The sequence below is a fragment of the Callorhinus ursinus genome, unplaced genomic scaffold (assembly GCF_003265705.2).
Source record: "Callorhinus ursinus isolate GAN/ISIS: 27379988/994484 unplaced genomic scaffold, GSC_fseal_2.0 scaffold9, whole genome shotgun sequence".
Taxonomy (NCBI): domain Eukaryota; kingdom Metazoa; phylum Chordata; class Mammalia; order Carnivora; family Otariidae; genus Callorhinus; species Callorhinus ursinus.
Window position 1 is genome coordinate 23,060,324 of NW_027397071.1, and position 20,449 is coordinate 23,080,772.

Here is a 20,449-nt window from a genome sequence, read left to right on the forward strand (position 1 = left end):
GCTTGTTGGACGGCAGTGGGTAGTAGTCGTCGTAAAGCTTGTTGGACAGCAGTGGGTAGTAGTCGTCGTAAAGCTTGTTGGATGGAAGTGGGTATTCTTTTTGCCGCCCTCTCATTCCCAGTCTATGTCTGAGCTGTAGTTATCACTGCAGCAAATGTACAGTCCTAAGCCAGCATGGCTGTCATGTCAGAATCACAAGAGAGCTTTATAAATGATGTCTAGGTGCCTCTGGATGCATCTTTTTATGCAGGTTGTACACTGCAAAGCCTTAGGGGGGTGCTATTCACGGAGACTATGATTTGACTTGAGCACGACATAAAAAAATGTGCCCTAGCATCAGGCAGTGTGTAAATCACAGCAGCCCTTTAAAAGCCACCCATGCCATGTTTCCAAAAGTGGCTGTCCCCCGCGGCGGGCTCGCTGCTGGCTCCTGCACTCCAGAAACCTGGTTTTCCTTTCTCACTGTCCAAGCCTTTAAGATAATCCGGTGATGAATTATAAAGCTAAGCATAGATTCTGGAATGATCTGTTTTAGTATTCTTTAAGCTGTTGTGTCGCATTCATGAATGTCGGTCATTCTAAGTTGAGTTGTGTTGGGTAAGAAAAGATACTGGGGTTCTCAGTGGTGTCTGTCTTGCTCAGCAGTTTTTGCCTTCCCCAGCAGTGAGAGGTGATGGGACCGCCCTTGGTGGCTCGAGGGTACTTCTTTCCAAGGACCTGTTGAGGTGTTCTGAAGGTCACTCTTTGCTCCCAGCCTTGTCTCAATCTAGTTAGGGCTTTATAAATGAACTCTCTGTGCTCCTCTTGGATGCATATACACATGCATATATATATATATATTTTTTAATTTTATCCTCATTTTGCCCCTGGTTTGGAGGGATGGTTTGGGGATTTGTTGGGCGAATGTGGGGTATTTTCATTTGCTTCTATGGTCACTGAAGCTCTGAAAGCACGTTCATGGAAGCCTTTGACCTCAAGGTCTAAATGGACCCATGTGTCATGCTTCTTGGGCCAATGCAGGCTCGTCCTAGCCTTTCTCAGACTTGGCCACCCTCTCGAGCCTGGCTGACAAGTCCATGTCATGAAGGCCTTGTAAATCGGTGCCAGCTGGTGCCTAGTGATTTGGAGGGTGACAGAAAATAAGGGAGGTGAGATAGTTATAGATAAACTGGGATGCAGTTTGGTGCCCCCTGACTTTGAGCTGTTACTTCCCTCCAAGCCCTTGGTGCACTTAATGCCTCTTGGGCATGTAGAAAAGTAGAGATTCTTTGTAAAATTCATTACATCACGTAGGGTCCCCTTCTGGTATAGTCAGATTATCAGCCTAAAAAACCAAGATGCAAAGGAGCACATTTTTAGGGACCTCATAATGGGGGTAGTCTGATCTCTGATGGAGAGCTCTGGGTCTCTGTCTTGAAATGCCTTCTTCCTTCCCATGGGAGACTTTCTAACCATCCTCACTTGGTTTTCCCAGTGTCAGGGAGGGAGGGAGAGAGGGAGCGATCGATCTGTCTATCTGTCTGTCTGTCTGTCTATCTATCTATCTATCTATCTATCTATCTATCTATCTATCTATCTGGGACTGGCTTCGCTTCCGTGGGCCTGGGGGAACTGAGGCACTGGGGGTGGGAGGCGCTGGGGCTGCACTATGGTGGCCGAGAGAGCTGGGTAGAGAATGAATCCAAAATTCACTTCTGTCCAGTTTGGATTCTGTGCCCTCCTAACACCGGGTGCAGTTTGTAAGGAAGCGCATTAATCCCGCGTGAAAGGGGACAAGTACCGTCAGCGGTTGCTAGGCTACCAGGAGCTCCTGCGCGCGGGGGGGGGGGGGGGGGGGGGAGTGGAGGGAAATGGGGGGGGGGGGGGGGGGCGCTGACGGAAGTCCTTTCCCTTTCCGCTGGAGCCTCCCCACAGCACCCAGACCCTACTCGCTGAATTCCATGTTTGGATGGGATAAGAAAGTTAGAGCAGCTCCAAACCGGCCAGAGGATTTTGGAATCTCATTCACCCCTGTGTCTCTTTAATTCTGACTGTTAGGGGAGTTTTGTTTTTTCTTTTTCTACTTTTGCCTTATTTTTCGAGCCCTCACTTCTCCCTACTCCCCACCCCACCACAGTAGCTCAAAACATGATCATCTTGAAATTCTGATTTTAACTGTTTTGTGTAATCATGAGGTCCTTTTCTGTAATGAAATACCATTGATTGTCTTTTTCACTGCACCCGAAAGAAACCACTTCTTCCAGGTTGGAAAGCGGAAACGTCCACAGCGGCTCCACCTTCCTTTAACAATTTGTGACTTTGCTTAGTGGTGTACAGCGCTGGAATTTTCCTCTGTGTACCTAGCATACCTTACTGGAGATAAAAACTTTTTTTTTTTCAACAGAGGAAATAGTTTTTGGAGGAGATAGCCCTAGGCAAAATTGTGAGGAAGGCTTTATTTTCTGGGCTCTTTTACTTGCTCGCCGCCCCATTCGGTTCTTGCCATATTTTTACCCCCATTACAATGTATTTATTCAGTGTTGTTTCTTAGACCTATGTCAGGTAACTGCTTAGAACATTTGATAAAATAATTGTACTAAAATGTGAATGGGTGATAATAGCTCAGTGTGTTAGCCTTTCCAGATGGCATTCCAATAGCACGCTCCAAGTTACACAGCCCTGAAGAACCCTCAGGGAGGGGAGCCCAGCCCACTCTCTGTGACTGTGGACTTACCACCTTCTTTCGGTGGGTCCCATCTTCTCACAATTAGAACATCAGGGGATGGGTCAGTGTCCTTTGAACATTTTTAGTATTCTCTATACCTGTGATAGGCTGGAGGGGAAAGTTTTTTTAGCAAGCGGGAAGGGGTTCTTAATCTATCAGTCTTGATCATCTGTCACTATGAGCAGAAGTGACATATTGGTTGGAACATGTGTCTCAGACATTAAGACCAAGGATGTGAGAGCTGATAACTGCCCGTCCATCATATTACCTCAAAAAACTGGGCATGTACCTCAACACTCCTACATGTGCTCTTACCATCCATTATGCTTTCACTTTTGTAACCCCTTCTTGAACCTATGAAACCTACTTTCATTTTCACTCATTATCATTCTTTTCACTCTTTTCCTGGGGCTACTTTTTTAAGTTTCCAGACTTGCCCCCCCATACACTAAATTTTATAAACTTACATTATTTCTTGTCCTTTCCCCCTTTAGACCTATCTTCCTTGTAGACTGAAGATTATTTCTAGCTTCTTCACATACGAGCCTTACAGTCATTTTAATAAAGCATCTCTTTCTGGGAATGGTTTAAAAATATATTTTTTTAGGGGAGGTGGTGATTGGGGCAGAGCTGGGTAATTTTTCTTTTAAAAGAAGTGTTTATTATAGATTTTGCATTTTTAAATGCCCTTAAAGAAAGATAAATTGGAAAATAAAGACAAGTAGAAAAGGAAATCGGGATGACTGTTTTTCAAATTAGCCAAGATGTAGGCAAGCCCCTTTCCACGGCCAGGCTGTAAACAGCACCATGCCTGCCTGTGGACAAAGGCCTGCTCTCCAGGCGACCGCAGTTAGCAAGTGTCAAGACGGAATGCAGCCTTTTGTGTCTGGCTAGCCTCCTAGTGAACAAATATCCTTTCTTTTATAGGCAGCCTGGGTGGATTCTTGCTAGAACCACTTGTGAGCTTTTATGAAATGATTTGCAGTTTCTGAGCTCCTTCGCAGGCTGGGAAAGGAACAGGACTGAGGCATTATCCTGAGTGGGGACCTGCACCTCCTTCCCCCACCTCCCCCGCCTCAGCCCCCTCCCCCCCACCTCCCCCGCCTCAGCCCCGTCCCCCCCACCCCCATTGCGCAGGAGCAGCTCCGGAGCCCAAGTGCCTTGGCAATCAGTCCTTTATGGGGTTAATGCACTGAAATGCTCTTTCTGAGAGGGCCTTGCAGATATGACAGGCTGCCCCAGGCTCAGATCTCAGCAAGGCCTCTTCCTGCGGCCAGGCTGGGGCTACATTAGGTCACCCAGCAGATTAAAAGAGGAGTAATTATGCGAATTCCAGCGCCAAGAATAAGCGGGCCTGCCATTGGGGAGCTCCTGGGAGAGGGGCCTGGGAGGCTGCAGCTCTGCTTTGTGCTCAAGATGGCTGCAGCCATGGCCACGGTTAAATAGCTGCCTTTGACGAACGTCTTTTCTTCCAGCAGGGGAAACAGGCCAGTCTGCTCTGAATTAGCCAGCTAACAAAGTCATGAAAGGGACTTACAAAAACAATGGCACGCTGTACATTCCGTGCGATTTTAGCAAGTTATATGAACCAAATAACGGCCCGATTGGCTGGCTCTGCAGGTTTTTGCCTGAGTGTGCACATCCGCAGAGCCAGCATCGTGCCCTGTGGGACCAGAAGATCAAACGCTGCCCGTGGTGAATGTGAAACAGCCCCGGGGCTCACATTCAGAGGAGCCGGAGAGAGCGCCTGCCTGTCCAACTTCTCCCACTCCACCCCGAAAACGTTCTCTGTAAATCTTCTTGGGAGGTTTAATGTTACTACAATTTAAAAACAATTTGCTGAGGCAGGGTGGCAAGACAGAAGACTAGGGATGGAGGACAGTCCCTCATTCGGTGGAACCCTTTCCCGCAGGGGCTTTCAAAATGTGGGCATTTACAAGTGAAATCTTGTCATGAAAATGTATGTTCATTTCAAAATCTATATGTGAATGTTGATGGTGACGTTATTTATAATTGATAAAAACCGGGAACAGTTCAGATGTCCTTCAACTGGTGAATGGAGAAACTGTAGCGCACCGTACAATGGCGTGATAGCCTAGAAAGGAATGGACTGTGGGATGCGTATAAAAACTTATTAGTGACAGAAAACAGATCAGTAGTTGAAAAGGGGTAGGGAAGAGGTCCACCTCAAAAGGAAACAAAAGAACTCTTAGAATGATAGAAATACCTTGACTGTGGTTGCTTCCAAGCTCACAGGACAGTCCTCAAAAGGGTGACTCTTAATGTATGTAAATTATACCTCAGTGAGCCTGACTTTTAAAAAGCAAACTAAAACCTTATCATATTTTAGCCCTTAAGTGCTGCCACCCCCATAGGGGAAATGTTTGGTTTTGAGACAGGCCACCTCAGACTGCTGATCACACGGAGAAAGTGCTGAGCTTGTGGATATTTTGCTGCCCTGGCTCATTCAACAGATAGTTTGGAGCATATACCATGTGTTAGTAATTGCTCAGTGGAGCGAGGGATGGGAGCCAAGTGTTATCAAGAGCCTAACCTTAGATAGTGGCAGTGGGCATGGAAAGTCAGGGGGGGGGCTGGAGGCCCGTTAGAGAATTAAGAGCTATTTTATTAGGTGAGTTGACGGCTCCATGTGGACTTAACTGGAGGAGGTGAGGGAGAGGAAGCTGGGGGAATTCCAGAGTTCACAAGAGTGTCTGGCATCTTGCCAGAAGCCAGTGAATATTTTAAGGGAGGACAGGAAACTTCCAGTTGGAGACCTTATTACCACAGTGACATTATGTTAATTGATGAGCATTTGGGGATATCATTAGACTGGGAGGATCAGCAAACTACAGCTGGAGGAGACCAAATCTGGCCTACCGCCTGTTACGGTACGGCACAAGCTAAAAATGGATTTTACAATTTAAGTTTTTTTTTTTTTATCAAAAGAATGTGAAGATTGTAAAAATTCAGATTTCAACATAGAGAAAGCTTTACTGAAACACAGCCACACCCATTCATTTACATATTGCTGCTTTCTCACCATTACCGTGGAGCTGAGTAGATAGGACAGAATGGGCAGCAAAGCCTGATGTATTTACTGTCTGGCCCTTTACAGAAAAGAGATTTGCGGACCCCAGATCTAGACTATATACATATACACTCTCCCTGTTTTACCTCCCAGTAATGCGTAGCGGGCTTTCAGCAACAATTTTCACACCAACACTTCATGGTGCTACCTTGCATCACTGACGTCACTTTCATCTTGCCTGATGACACAGCAGTGAGTCCTTGTGCAGGTTGTGAGACCTTGCACAATCACAGAGAGGATGCTGTGGCAGCACTGCACGATTTGGACACATCTCAGCAGCTCGTGGGGTGGACCTGTCCGCTGTGAGCAGCGGCTCCCCACTGGGCCTGTCACATCTGCCATCTTCAGTTCTGCTGGCTGAAAGGCATGTGGGGACAGCACAGGTGCTTGAATCGTGACTGTTCTTGCCTGGGGCTTGTCTGGATAATGTCCTCAGGCCAGATTGCTCTGCCAGTGCAGCCTGAGATGGGTTCTCTCGGTATCCCAAGTCAGAAGTCAATTCGCCCTGGGCCTCCTGAACTTGATGGTTTGACTCAAGGTCAAACTCTGGAGCTGCCCTCTAGAGGTGCTCCAAGGAGCCTTGTCTGGCCTGTGAGTGGGATAAGGCTAGATTCCTATTTGTATTCTATGCTGCAGCCTTCATCCTTGACTGAAAGTAGAAGGACACCTCTGAGATCCCAAGCAATGGCAGGTGGAGAGGTGACAAAGAGACTGGAAAACGAACATGCAAGCAGGAATTCAAGCTATGGCGTCAGACTAGACTCCGTGTTATAATTGGACCTTAGAACCCTTTGTGTGTGGCCGGCCTGTCTACTCCTAACCTCATCTATTACCATCTGCCTTAGTCACTGTTCACCACCCCCCCCCGCCGCTGGCTTTTCCTACTGCCCTGGCATGGAAGTTTCTTTTGAAGTTGAGTGGTTTAAAGTGAGTGGAATTGTGTTCCCCCAAAAGACATAGCGAAGTACTAACCCCCTACTACCTAAATGTGGCCTTATTTGGAAATAAGATCTTTGCAGATATGATCACACTAAGATGAGATCACACTGGATTAGGGTGGGCCTTAATCCAATGCCTGGTGTTCTTAGAAGAGAGAAAGTTGTGCACAGGGACACTGACACTCAGGGAGAATGCCATGCGACCGCAGAGGCAGAGATTGGGTTGATGTGTGCACAAGCCAATACCACCAAGGATTACAGCCATCACGAGCTAGGAGGAGGCAAGAAAGGGTGGTCCCCTGGAGTTTTCAGGGAGAATGTAGCCCTTGCTGACACCCTGATTTTGGACACCAAGCCTCCAGAACTGAGAGAATACATTTCTATTTTCAAGCCCCCAAATCTGTGGTACTTTGTTAGAGCAGCCTCATAAGTAACACAGACACAAAGCTCTAACTTAGCCATTTCTCGGTTGGGTGACTTCAGGCAAGTTTCCAACATTTTCTGGCACTCAATTTCCTTAATACTAGATGGGAGAATGTAGGAATTGAATTAGTTGATACATGTAAAGTTGTTAGCACAGTGCCTGACATGTAGATAGCACTCAGTAAATACTCATGTAGTAACTATCACCCTAGTTCTTTGTGTGGCTGGTCCTTCTTGACTCAGATGTCATTGCTTCAGAGGGACCTTCCCTGACGCCCCCTGCTAAGAGCTGCCTCACCAAGTCACACTATTTCATTACTCTGTGTATCATCCTTATAGCACTTGTCCCAAATTCTATTTGTTTATTTAAAAAACAAACAAACAAACAAAAAACCCCAAAACCTCTTCTCGTTAGAATGTGAGTTCTGAGGGCAAGGACCTTTTCTTGTCTTCTTAATGTTTAGTGACTGGCTGGCTGACTGATGACCATGTAAAACCAGATGCAAAGGGCATTTAAATTGAAGGAAGAAAGAATGAGGTTTTTCTAAAGATCTTGAAGTTTCCCAAAGCAGGTAACACTCCCATCTCTAAAAATTTTCCAGAAATTCCTCAGTGATTTTATTTAAGGAAAGCAGGGAAGTTCCTATAACTAACCTCAGTCTACCTTCTCTTGCCAACCTGGTATAGGACAAACATGGTGGGGTCACTGTTATCACCTTAAATACTCACACATTTAGGCAGAGGTATATATACTTTGTAAAGGTGTAGTTCTGACAGCCTCTGGCTCAGACCTGTTAGTTCCTCAGGAGATCTTGTCATCAGCTACAGGGTCCCAGTAACTCTTCAGCTCCCAATTGGGAGGCCAGGCTTGTTAGCATTGGACTCGTTTGCTGTTAAATTCTGCCCTCTAGGGGTAATAAAAATGTCATACTAGTGCAGCATTTGGCTACAGTTACGTCTAATTATTCTGGGAGCTTTCGATATTAAATTATTAACATATTCACAACCTCAGAACCAAGGGCTGTGTTTAAAGTATATTTTATATGGTTTTTGTTGGCTTTATAGAATACAGATTAAAATCATTAAGGCATTTTATTAATAGAGTGTATTGTCTTACATTCTTGGGAAAAAAGGCTCCAAGATGCTGTGAGACGGTATGTAGATTTTGTGCGAGAGGGGTTGGCATGGATCTGAAGTTTAACCTGTGGTAACCAAGAAGTCTCCTTGGAAAAAGTTATATGTGAATTGCAATTTGACAGCTGAAAAAAAAAATGTCCAGAAGGAAGCGGGTATTAGGTGAAGCAGAAAACAGATTATCGGCATGTTAGAGATTAATGGGGAAGACCCTGAGCCTATGGGGTCGTGTGTACCCAGGCGGAGTGGGATAAGAGTTCACTTCTTCCACCAAGGAACAGCCATGAGGCCAGAGGGGCTGGAAAGGCAAGTGTGAACTTGAGCAAGAGAGAGTAGCAGAAGCTGATGTGAGACAGTGATGAGGGGGACAGGGCAGATTGCATGGGTCCCATATGTAACTTTTGCGGAGTGAGGTGGGGAGCCATGTAGGGATGACATTGGCTTCTGTGTTGCTAGCAGACTTTGCGGGGCAAAGGCGGGAACAGGAAGAGAGGAGTTGGGAGGCCGCGGGGACTATCCAGGTGAGTCAGGGTAGTTTGGACCTGTGACTGCAGAGGAGGTGGTGAAGAAGGGACATTCTGGTCTCATATGAAGGCAGGGTCTTTAGGATTTCCTGCTGGATTGGCTGTGCATGGGAGCACAGCGGAGCGAAGCACCATACTGAAAAGGGGTGCCTGGGTGGCCCAATCAGTTAAGCAGCCCACTTTTTTTTTTAACATTTTTATTTTTATTTTTTAAGATTTTATTTATTTATTTGAGAGAGAGAGAATGAGAGATAGCACAAGAGGGAAGAGGGTCAGAGGGAGAAGCAGACTCCCCGCTGAGCCGGGAGCCCGATGTGGGACTTGATCCCGGGACTCCGGGATCATGACCTGAGCCGAAGGCAGTCGCTTAACCAACTGAGCCACCCAGGCGCCCAAGCAGCCCACTTTTGACTTTGGCTCAGGTCATGATCTCCTGGTTGTGGGATGGAACCTGGCTTTGGGCTCAGGGGGGCGTCTGCTTGAGATTCTCCCTCTGCCCCTACCTGCCCCCCACCCCGTGCTGTCTGTGTGTGTCTCTCTCAAGTAAATAAATAAATCTTTAAAAAATACTGGAGAGATGGCATTGCCTGCAACTCAGACAGCTTGGTGCACATTTGTGAGAATTTCTGTAAGAGACAAACTGGGAGTAGCATGATTGAGTGTTGAGTAGTAAGTCAAAATTAATTTCCTGGCAACTAGGGAGTTTTTGTTCACATTTCTCTCAGTTTCCAAATTTTCTCTATAAGTGTTAGTGTTTTTATAGTAGAGTTATTTATTAAAATAAAAATAGCCCTCTGTTAGTCTACTTCATAAATATGCTAAAAACTTGAGCTTCAATCAAAATTATGTAAAATGAGTAGCTCAGGTGTATTAGAGCCAAAGTTCTTAAACTAAGCTCAGGACCCCTTTTCACTCTTAAAAATTATTGAGACCCCAAAGAGTTTTAGTTATGTGAGTTTTAACTATTGGCTTATTGTATTAGAAATTAAAATATAGGAGTTTTTTAATATTTAGTTAACTCATTTAAAAATAACTAATTATTTTTGTAAAAAATAATCATTTTCCAAAACAAAATTTAATGAGAATGGCATTGTACATTTTTGCAAATCTCTTTAGTGTCTGGTCTCCTAGAACACACTCATGTGTGATTTTGTACCACCATGCATTGGGCATTTGAGAAATACTGGTTTTCTGATTGTGCAGATATTCAAAATGTTAACACATTTCATTATACAATATTAAAAACTCACTTTTGTTTATTATCACCACTTATCATAAAAATTACTAAAGTATCGGGAAGCTGTCAAGCTCATGGTCATGAATACAAGTTTCCCCAAATTCTGATTTTTCAATCGAATGCTCAGGTTTCATCCCTGGCAACAAATACTTTCCATTGTTCTGGAAGTGACAGGCTCACTTTGTTCCTTTTTTAGAAAATGCCTGCCAGATAAATACCCACATCTGAATAACCACAGTTTGTCAGACATTCTTTGAAGTAGAAATGGTGTTCCATGAAAAAAGCAGCTAGTTGAGCACACAGTCGCTTTCCCTCAAGACAACATTGTACTTGGGTCTGCTGGAGAAGGGCCACGTGTGCACTCCAGATGTGGCCGCAATGGTCCAGCTATGATTTAAAGCAGGTAATTCTTACTGCGTCGTCAAGGATTTCTTCAGCGAAACCGGCGATTTTTTAGAGAAATACTTAATTGTGTTTTCAATATTTAAAACATAATGTTTTTCTAAAAAATGGTAGTTAAGAAATACAGTGACCCCTTATCCAGTGTGGTGCCTCTCCCTTGCTTTGTGCTAAGGTCCTAGCAGTGTGACCCATCATTGCTTTCACCTTATTGGCGGAAATGTCAACCCAGTGAAAAAGGCAAAAAAGTCTCAGTATTTTTTTTTTAAGATTTTATTTATTTACTTGTCAGAGAGAGCACAAGCAGGGAGAGTGGCAGGCAGAGGGAGAAGAGCAGGGGGCCTGATGTAGGACTCAATTCCAGGACCCTGGGATCATGACCTGAGCCGAAGGCACATGCTAAACCGATTGAGCCACCCAGGCGCCCCAGAACATCTCAGTATTGTTATGAAAATAGTTTTGGCCTTATGGACTCCCCAAAAGGCCCCTGCAGGCCCATAGGCTGCACTTTGAACATCACTGTCCGAGAGGGTCTCCTGCTCCGTAAGAGCTGTTATAAAGCCGCAGAAACACTTAGAACAGGAATAGTCATCTCCTGTTGATCTAAATCCATATTTTTTCTCTAGCTAAGTGGGTTTTTTAAAAAATAATAACACTTACATTTAAAAATAGTGATTATTAAGACAGAAGAGACATTAAATTTTCATTTAAAAATGAGAAAAGATTGAGAATCTATCCTAGAAATAAGAGCCTATTCTTTACAATTGAGTGGATTGTGAGGCCTCAGTAAATACTCTGTTTCCTATGATCGAGTTGCTCATTATACACTGTGAGGAGCTGGTCCAGAAACAGTTGCTGTTCTGCTCTGTTTGCTTTATATTAAAACCGTGAAAACCCAAAGCTTGGTGAGGCCAAGGTCTGGTTTATGGCGGAGATGCTCAGCTTGGATGTGAAAGTGCAGTTAAGGGATAAATTTACTTGAGGCCGACTGAATATGAACATTCTCCTGGTCCTCAAGCTTTTATTAATTGCTGCCACATTTGCCCATTCTGTGCTCCCAGTGTGGATTAGCTGGCCAAGCTCCATCCGTCCTTTATGTCAGTGAAGATAAGGATGTGTCAGACCCTGGGAACAAGAACATGCTGTTTGGCCCTGCGAGGCAATTTCCTTTTGAGTCCCAGCTCTCTCCAGATGGCATCTAATTGTTTCTTGAATGACCTCAGTGTCCAGGCTGCAGGAACCTGGTCTGAGAGGGCATTTCACATATTTATTAGCCCGTGGATGAGAACTTAACTACATAAAGCCCCCATTCACACTCTCAAAAGAGCGTTTTGTTCAGAAGCAATGATGAAGCTGATGGACTATTTCCTGTGACCACCAGGATCCAGTTGGATTCTCATTTTTTCCCAGGACCAGGTGGGTGTTTTTCTGAAGCATCTGAGTCCATCATGGCCAACTGAGTCCATCGTGGCCCAGTCTCCTCTCCTCTGTCTTCTCCGGGTCTTTGCTGGACAAGCCAGGGCAGGACAGGGCTGCACCCTCTTACCTCCTGGTTTGCAGAGCATTCAAGGATTGCTTGTGCAGGTGGTAGGAGTTGGGAGTCACGTGTTCTGGGAGCCTCTCTCCATTTGGGAATCCAAGTAGCTCACAGTGGAGAGTGGAGTGCTTTTGAGGGGCTGAAGAAGGGACCAATCCTAATCCAGCTGTAGGGATGGCAAGCCTGGTTCAGCCAATGAGGATCATAATCCTCGTGTGGCAAGTCCTGTCTTAGGCCTCTGTAGTTCTGAACTATTTGGGGGTCGGGGGTCCCTATCTCTTTGCAATGGGAATGAATAAGAACTGTGTCTAGAAATATGCATCTGTGCTTCTTGTGCATCTTCTTTCCAAGGTATTTATGGGCCCAGATGGACAATCCCTGTGCTTTCTCCAAACATTCTCTGGCCCCTATCCTGTTCAGGCACTGGCCCCAATCCTTCTGGGCATTGGAGTGTTGACAATGAATAAGACAATAAGTCCTGAAGCAAACAGACAAGGACACGGGTCACTTTAATGAGAGCTTCAGTGTTGGAGCTGGGGCCTTCACTGGGGTAAATAAAGCAATAGCAGTAGGTGAAGGAAGCCTCGTAGGGCCACACAGACCGAGAACCAGGTCTCCAGGGCTCCAAGGCTCCTTCTGGGCCGTGTTCACCAAAGGACTACATAAGGAGTAAATTTGGGAAGATTTGAATATATTTGGGGGATAATGCAAATTTCCCTTTCTTTGACCTACAAAGAATCATGAGAGTTGCCCTCCCAGGTAATCAGTTGTCACTGGTAAAGTCCATCTGACCTTAATAAGGTACTGTCTCAGTACCTCTGGGTTAGGTCCTCTGTCTTTCCACAAAACACAATAGGCTTTGGAAATGTCCTCCAGGAACTTAAGAGGGTGCTGTTGCTGCATGAGCAGGGTTGAATGAGCCATTTGTTAGTGGTTTCCCCTAGCCTGGGAGGAGTGCTGGGTGTGGGAGCAAAACTCACACCTACATTCAGTGGCACAAGACATTCCAACTCCATGAGTCCCTCTCCCTTTTCCTGGAGGCAAATTCATGTCTGCTTCTTCCTTGAGAACTCAAGGCAACTCTTTAATGGAACATCCTTGCAGTAGGCTGTGAGGCACCATTAACTTCCACCCATCACTGAAACACGAGGGAATAGCCCTGTTATTAATGGGTGTGCATTATACATGTTTTCATGTAACATCAGTTTATGTTGGCTCTTTTTGAGAATTTCTCAGATAGAGAGATCATCTCTCATACGTGTGAACTCCAGTAGAGCCCAGCACAATGCGTTCTGTCTCGATCTCAAATTTTACTTAATCTCACATTGGTAAACTCTGAAACTGATGATGTGAGCTAGGAGATTTACCACTGGCAAGGACAGGGGTGGAGTAGCCTGGCTTGATGACTATTCTGGAGAAGGAAGGCCTGTCCAGACTCTCAGTCCTTGTACCTGCTTCTCAGCACATTGGCCACATTCACTCCGATCACTTTGTGTGTATAGTGGGGACACATGGCCGTAGGCTGTACTAGGTTTTCATCTTCAAGTTTATGGCCCAGTGGGGAGAGGAGACCTCTTCCTCTGCTCTGGTTTGAAAAATCCCAGGGAAGGACTCTGATTGGTCTAACTTAGGTCCATTATGTCCACTCCTGAACCATTCAGTGTTCGGAATTCTGATTGGCTCACATATCCAAAACAAGTATGAATGTACATGCCACGGGGTAAAGCTTTTAAACATAATAACCACTCCCTGCTATTTACATCGGTTTTTTTCCCCTGAATTTTCAGGATCAGAAGTATAGTGGGCTGTATTTCTAGTTGTGTCTACTTGGGGTACATATGTGAAATATTGACACACGAGTAGTAGGTTGTGCCGAGGTACTTTCTTTTTGGTCTTTTCAAACCCTGTACTCCTCTTTCTCTGGTTTTCTCCTATGTGCTGGATACCCATTGCCTCCCGGTTTAATTGTCAGATCCACGCCGTTACAGAGAAGTCGTGGGCAACAGAGCAGAGGGGCTGTGGCTTCCCCTTATGGTTTGGCCTTGGAAAAATGCCCGCATCTGCTGTCACAAGTACCCCGGCCCTGAGGCTCCTGTGGTGTTCTTAGCGACTGGGGCAGGTGGGTTCCTGCCGCTCTCTCTGCTAACTCTCCCTTCCTCCATCCTGCCCTCCTACTCCTCTGGGTACCCACTGCAAGGCCAGGGATTGTATGATCCTTTGAATCATTGACAAAAGGAATCCATTGTCCCACCTTGGGCACCAGGAGTGTTGACCGTCAGGATGTCACTTCTATAGGCGGCATTGTGCTTGGCACCTGAGTACTTTAGGAAGTGAAGAAACTGGCTGGTAATCAGTATGGTCCTTTCCATGCAACAGTCGTGTGAGTCAGCCTTTTCTTGGAGAAATACACCTAGATGGTGTTTCTGTATACACCAAGGCAGTCCCTGAGCCCTGCAGCCGTCCCCTGTGCTCTAGGGCTTTGCTACCTCCTGGCTCTTTGCAGATTCTGCCTCAGCATCCATCTGTCCATGTCCTGCCCTTTCCCATCAGTAATGAATGAGGATCTCTGATGGGATATTTCGGATGAGACCTGCCGCCTCTGTTGCTAAGGTTGTCTGTCCCTCGGTGGGGCTGTGCCTTGGGGATTTGCACAAGATAAGGTACTCCAGGCAACCAGGTGGTAGCCATGCTTCCATTATCACCTCCCATCGATCCAGCCATTCGGATTTAGCGTTGGTTTAATGATTAACTCTGAGTCCTGTCTGATCTCACATGTGACATGGAGATAATAGTCCGTGTGTCCTGGTGTAAGTATTAAAGAAGACACTACGGTGAACACTCTCTGTATAAATGCTGGCTCTTGGGGGCCTTGCACGGGGTAGGGGGGTGAGGGCAGCTCCCACTGGCAGGTGGGGTGCCTGTGACGAACACAGCCCTGGGCCTGTGGTGGGGGAGGGTGGCCGCGAGTCCACCTTGGAGCGCTTCTGCGTTCAGCTCAGCCATGACACTGAGTGCGGTGGGCAAGCGAGGCCCCGGCCCCAGCTGGGGAAGTGTTCCCCTCCTCTCACATGTGTTTAAAGCTGCTCCAACGGCAGCAAGGAAGACGGCACTGCAGGCCTCAAGTCTTTCTGTCTGCCCCTCTGGCCGCCTCAGCCCTGCAGGGCCGACCTGATCATGGTAGCTGCAGCCTCCACCTGCCTTTGCTCATGTCCACAGTGACCAAGGCTTTTCCCTCCCTCTTCTCCCCACTAGAACAAAAGATCAGGTAGGACCCTCAGAAGCCCCATCTTGAAGAACCACTGAAAGTCCTTCTGGATCAGTGGGGATTTTTAGGTCACATCACTCTTTGAGAAATGGGTAAAAGCCATGTTCTCCTCACCTCAGTGAACAGATACTCACCCAACCGTTTGCATGCAATTTCCAGTAGCTCATGGGAGCCCCACTCCACCCCAGCTTAACAACGCGTGGCCTGGCCTGCTTCTTCTAGCTCTTCGGGCAGGAGGCAGAATGCTCCAGTATGTCACTGATGATAAGGCCCACGATCAGTTTATAACCATGAAAACAAGATATTTTCCCACCGAAATATTTCACTTAGGTGGCTGGAATTTGCATGAAAACAGAAGGGATTAACACGCTCATTTCCTGATGCACTTCAGCCAGCTTTCAAGGCTGGAAGGAGTGCAGCTGGTTCTGCCTGCACCTTTCACCTGGGGCCGACCCCACCACGCGCCCCAGGATTCCAGCCCTCTCGGACATTCCTTGATGCCTGTTTCATGCACTCGGACATTTGGTAACCTCTCTAAGGTGGAAGAAGGGCACGGAGTGGCATTGGAAGAATGCACTGTAACTCTGACAGTTCCTGCCGCTAGGGTTGAAAGAGGGGAAGGAACATCGAGGCAGAAGGCAGAGTCTGGGTGGACACTGGAAATCTAAGCATCTATACCCGGCCCTGTTCTAATTCTAGAAATGGCTGGTATCAGAGGAGCCGGTAATAGGACCGATGAAGAATGAAGGAGTCAGGCACATGGGAGGTGGTCTTCTGGCGACTCTAGACTCCTGTGGAAGGTCTAGTCCTAGGGCAAGACCCTGGAGGGCTGGGCAAGGGGGCGAGGTTGGAGGAGCATCAGGCGGGACATCCAGGCAGGACAGAGGCTGGAGCCCAGCTCTGCAGCGGCCAACTCGGTATGGGGGCAAGGCAGAAGGAGGGGTGCAACACAGATCCTATTAGGGGGTTACGGGATCCCCAGTCAGACTGGCTGGGATGAGACTGGGGTGTGATATCGAGAGCTCAGTAGTTGTGGATGGACCAGGAGTTCCCCTGGGTGAGGGCCAAGTAGGCAGATGCTGTGGACATACATCCTGCCTGTTAAAACAAACAACTCTCCAAAGGACAGCAGCTCTGCAGTAGAAAATCATCTGAGACATCTGAGCAAGTGTGATTAAAACCATATGTGCAATTTTAATATGGGATCTTAAAATTTAAAGGCTAGAAATATTTTAAGACTGAAACAACTCTTAAACTCCTCCTCATTGTTCCCTGGCATTCAAGATTCAAGAGTCATTGCGGTACCAGCCTGCCGGTCAGTGGCTCAGGTGGGAGCCGGCCGCGTTCTGGTGGGGGGCATGGCTCCCGGGGCCCCACAGGTGGGTGAGACAGGGCGTATGCCCTGCAGGAGGACCCAGTGGGGAGGGGAAGCTCACATATGCTGAGTGCCTACTCTGTTGGGTGCCCAGCTCTTTTTGTGTCTATCTCACCCGATCCTCACAAAGACCTGGTCAACTGGAGGAGGAACCTGAGGCTCAGAGAGGTTAGGAAATTTCCCAAGGTCCCCCGGCTTGCTAGCGGCGCAGTGAAGACTTGAACCCACCCTGGCTCTCCTTCTAACCTGCTACCTCGAGCGTCACTTCTGAGACGTGCAAATCTGTGTCTCACAGCTCAGTTTTGGAAGATGTCATTTTGCAGAAGTTCTTATGAGTTGGGAGAGCCAGGGGCGGTGGAGATGGGAGACAGTGCAGGTGGTCCCGGCTGGTGAGCCTTCCCAGTGTTCTGGCTGTGCAGATGCCCCTCGGCCCCTTTCTGCAGCTCTGCATGGGAGGGGCATCTGAGGGGCATTCGTGGTCACTATTAGTTGCTTAGATAGCTCACACCTACCAAAGTGGAAGGAAGGAGAAAGAGAAAAGTACACAGTGCAGAAAACGTAGGAGCTATGATAACCAGAAAAGCAAATGCCTGCTCTGGGTGAGGTGCACACATCATGAGGGTAGAATGGAAGGAAGCATGCAGAGGCCAGGTCATTTGGATGAGTAAGACTCCCAGGGTTCCCCTAAAATTACACGTAAAACATTACAGTATGTGCTCTTTGCTAGGGGAGGAGGGTCGATGGTTTTCATGGACTCTGAGGAAAGACGAAGACCGCCAGAGACTATCTGAGCCTACTGGTGGAAAGGCTGGAGTTACGCCCCACGCTTGTTTCCATTTTTGCCTTAATGCTAAAAACAGAAAAGTAGGTGGTGGGGTGGGGGGGGAACGTATGGGATGGAATTATGTGTGATAGAGCAAGAAAGCAAAGTCCAGGCTGGGCCCTCACCTGATTTAGCTCCACATGGTCAGTTCTACAATTTTAATAGCCAGTTAGAGAAACGGAAATTTATTGGCTGGGGGCGGAGGGGGAGCATAAGACCCAGTCGAGAGAAGTGTGTTTCTGAGTACTGCCCTTTGTTCCTTTGTTGATGCGCTAGGCAGATCAATACTGCTTCCGGACAAAGGCCACTTAGCAGCCATACTCTCACCCCCGTGAGGAATCTGGGGGACTGTCAGATGGAGACGTGCACAGCAAACACTCTTCAGTGCACCCTCTGTATTCCCGGGCTCAAGTGAACATCTTGTCCACAGCAGTACACAAAGCAGCCTCCTCCTGGGGAGTCCAGGGTGCATTCCCTTCTTGAGCAAGAGGTAAACTGCGTATGCATATAGGAAAATGTATCCAGCGGTCTTTGGCGGCTTATGCAGCTGTTGAGTCTGGCGTGAGGGAAGGGGACTTCCTCCCTGACAGCCTCTCTTCATCCTCAGTGGTCTTGGGAGACCTCCTTAAGCCCTGAGGTCCTGTGGCTTTTATGGGAGGGTGGGTGCTCTGAGCCGCAGGAGCTCCTCCCCCCACCCCCCACCCCGCCGCCCTCTGTGCTCAGAATCATGCAAACGGCCAGGTGCCTGGGAAGCTTTGGGAGACAGGGTTGCAGAGAAACCACTTTCCCTGGCCCAGGGCTTCCCGGGCGTTTTTGCCTTACTGCTTTTCAAAGGGCCGAACCTGCAGAGGGCGGTCTTGGGTATTTAGGATTGGGCCAATCCAGGCTAATCTTCCCCGCTTCCTAGGACACCAGGGGAAATGCAAGTGGTAGTAGGATCGGTCTTACCCTACCCCCCCCCCCCCCCGCAGCTCATTAAAGCTGTTTTTGTTCACCCAGCGTCTGATCACTGGGGTTTAGTGGAGGCAAAAAGCCGGGAAAGAGAGATCTTGCTGAGGAGGTGGAGTCTCAGTGGTTGCTATGAGAGGTTGAGCTGTTTTGACCTCCACGGCTAGTGTTCATCCCTTGACTGATGCTCTGAGTGTGTCCCTGTGGGCAGGGATGAGCCAAGCCTTGCAGCCTTAGATCAGTGCTCTCTGGTGACAGCGTGCTGTCCTTGGACTGTGGGACAGTGACCAAGAGCACCTCAGTGCACCTAAGGCTTGATGCCTTGATTCTGGGCCGGCTCTGGGGAGGAGAATGGCAGAGTATTGGCAGCTTTGTTTTCCCGGTTGCCCTGAAAACAGGTAAAAGCAAATAGCTGGTAGGCACCTCTTTCTCCCCCACAGATGTCTCCCCCAGTGTCAGGTCAAAGAGAGGGTCTGCCTCACTGGGAGCCGGATCTTCTAGTGAGGACTATAGCTCTCTGGGAGAGGGACTCTTGCACGCTTTCAGCCTCTCTCAACCCAAGGGCTGTTGCCAACAGGAAGCACGCATCTGCGGGATATGGCTGGCAGGCTGCTCCCGTTTCCATGGTTACTAAATAGGGCAGGTTAGTATTAGGGCTGCCCAAGGAAAAAATGGCATCGAGCAGGGGCCTTCCTCTGGCGGGCTTTAACCCTCTTCCCGGATGGGGTGAGCAACATTTGACCTGAAGGCATGGGAGTCTCCCTCAAGGGTCTTCCTGGCTGCCCTGCCCTGGCTTTTTTCACAGGTGTGTCCCTTGGTGCAGAGGAACAAGTCTTCCAGGAGGCCAGAGGGGGGCGCTACAGAGCGCAGTTTCCCCAGAGTTTTGTGGGCTACCCAGCACCACTCCCTCTCCATCAGTCCCTGGGGCTGCGCTGGAGATGCGGACCCCTGTCCTGAGAAGAGCACGGTGTGTAGAAAACCCTGAATCCAAATTTGGTCCTAAATCACATGCACCAAATCATCAGAGAGTGACCCCACTGCCCCAGGTCACCACCTTTCCATGGGGCTGTGTAACAGGTTTAATTATAAAGACATTAAAAAATCTATTTGTGTTTCTGTGTGATTACAATACCAGGTTCTGCAATCACAGGCTGGAGTCCCTGGTCCTTTGTCTGTTCTCTGCTGAGTGACATGCCGTCCTGGTTTTCTGTTTCTTTGTAACTGGAAGAGAATAATCACTATCCAGAGAACGTGGGAGAATTGATCAGTGTGGATGCAGATATTGAAAAACATAACAAGTCACTGAAGGGCACTTTGCAAATTCATGCAATTATCATCTTTAGTTGCAACAACAACACGTTATTTTAGTCTCCCTCCTTGGCCATTTCAGGAGAAACTTATTAAAACCTTTGAGTGCAGATTCAGAAATTATTTTTGGTGAGGAACAAAAAAATTAAAAAGTGACAGGGCTCCTGGGTGGCTCAGTCTGTTGAGCATCAGACTCTTGGTTTCAGCTCAGGTCACAATCTCAGGGTTGGAGGCTGTCTGCTTCTCCCTCTCCCTCTGCCGCTCCCCACCATTTACGCGCAGGCGTGTGCGCACTCATGCTCACTCTCTCTCAAATAAATCTTTTTTTAAAAAGTGCTTGGGAAACAGTTCCCTAATAAGATTAACCCATTCTTTAATCCTGACAAGGAATTCTTTGGGCAATTGGGGGACATTTCTTAGAGTAAACAGAGAAAACCTCAAGTGACAAGAACCATGATTCTACAGTGACCTGAGGATCTTTTGTGTTGCTTTTACCTTGGCCCCAGAGCACTTGATGACATAATTTTCGGTCATTTACAAGTCTGAATTATTTGCATGTTTCTCTCAGGAGTATACGTCATTCAGACTTTCTGGGGGGGAGGAGGAGTTCAGAGGCTTTGGGCAATCTCTGAATTTTTGTGGGAGATTTAAGGAGCTGCTTTCTTTCCTTGTCCCACACTGGGGATGGCGCTTTTTTGTAGCCTCTTGGGGGTGTTTTAGCCTGGTGGAGCGCATCTCCTGCC

At 47.5% G+C, this 20,449-nt stretch overlaps 1 protein-coding gene across 1 annotated transcript in view; it reads left to right on the forward strand.

Moving 5' to 3' along the window:
* The window catches only part of BCAR3 (BCAR3 adaptor protein, NSP family member), a 110,785-nt gene that overhangs the window by 36,834 nt on the left and 53,502 nt on the right, over positions 1–20,449 (forward strand). The gene's annotated exons all lie outside the window — the stretch shown is intronic.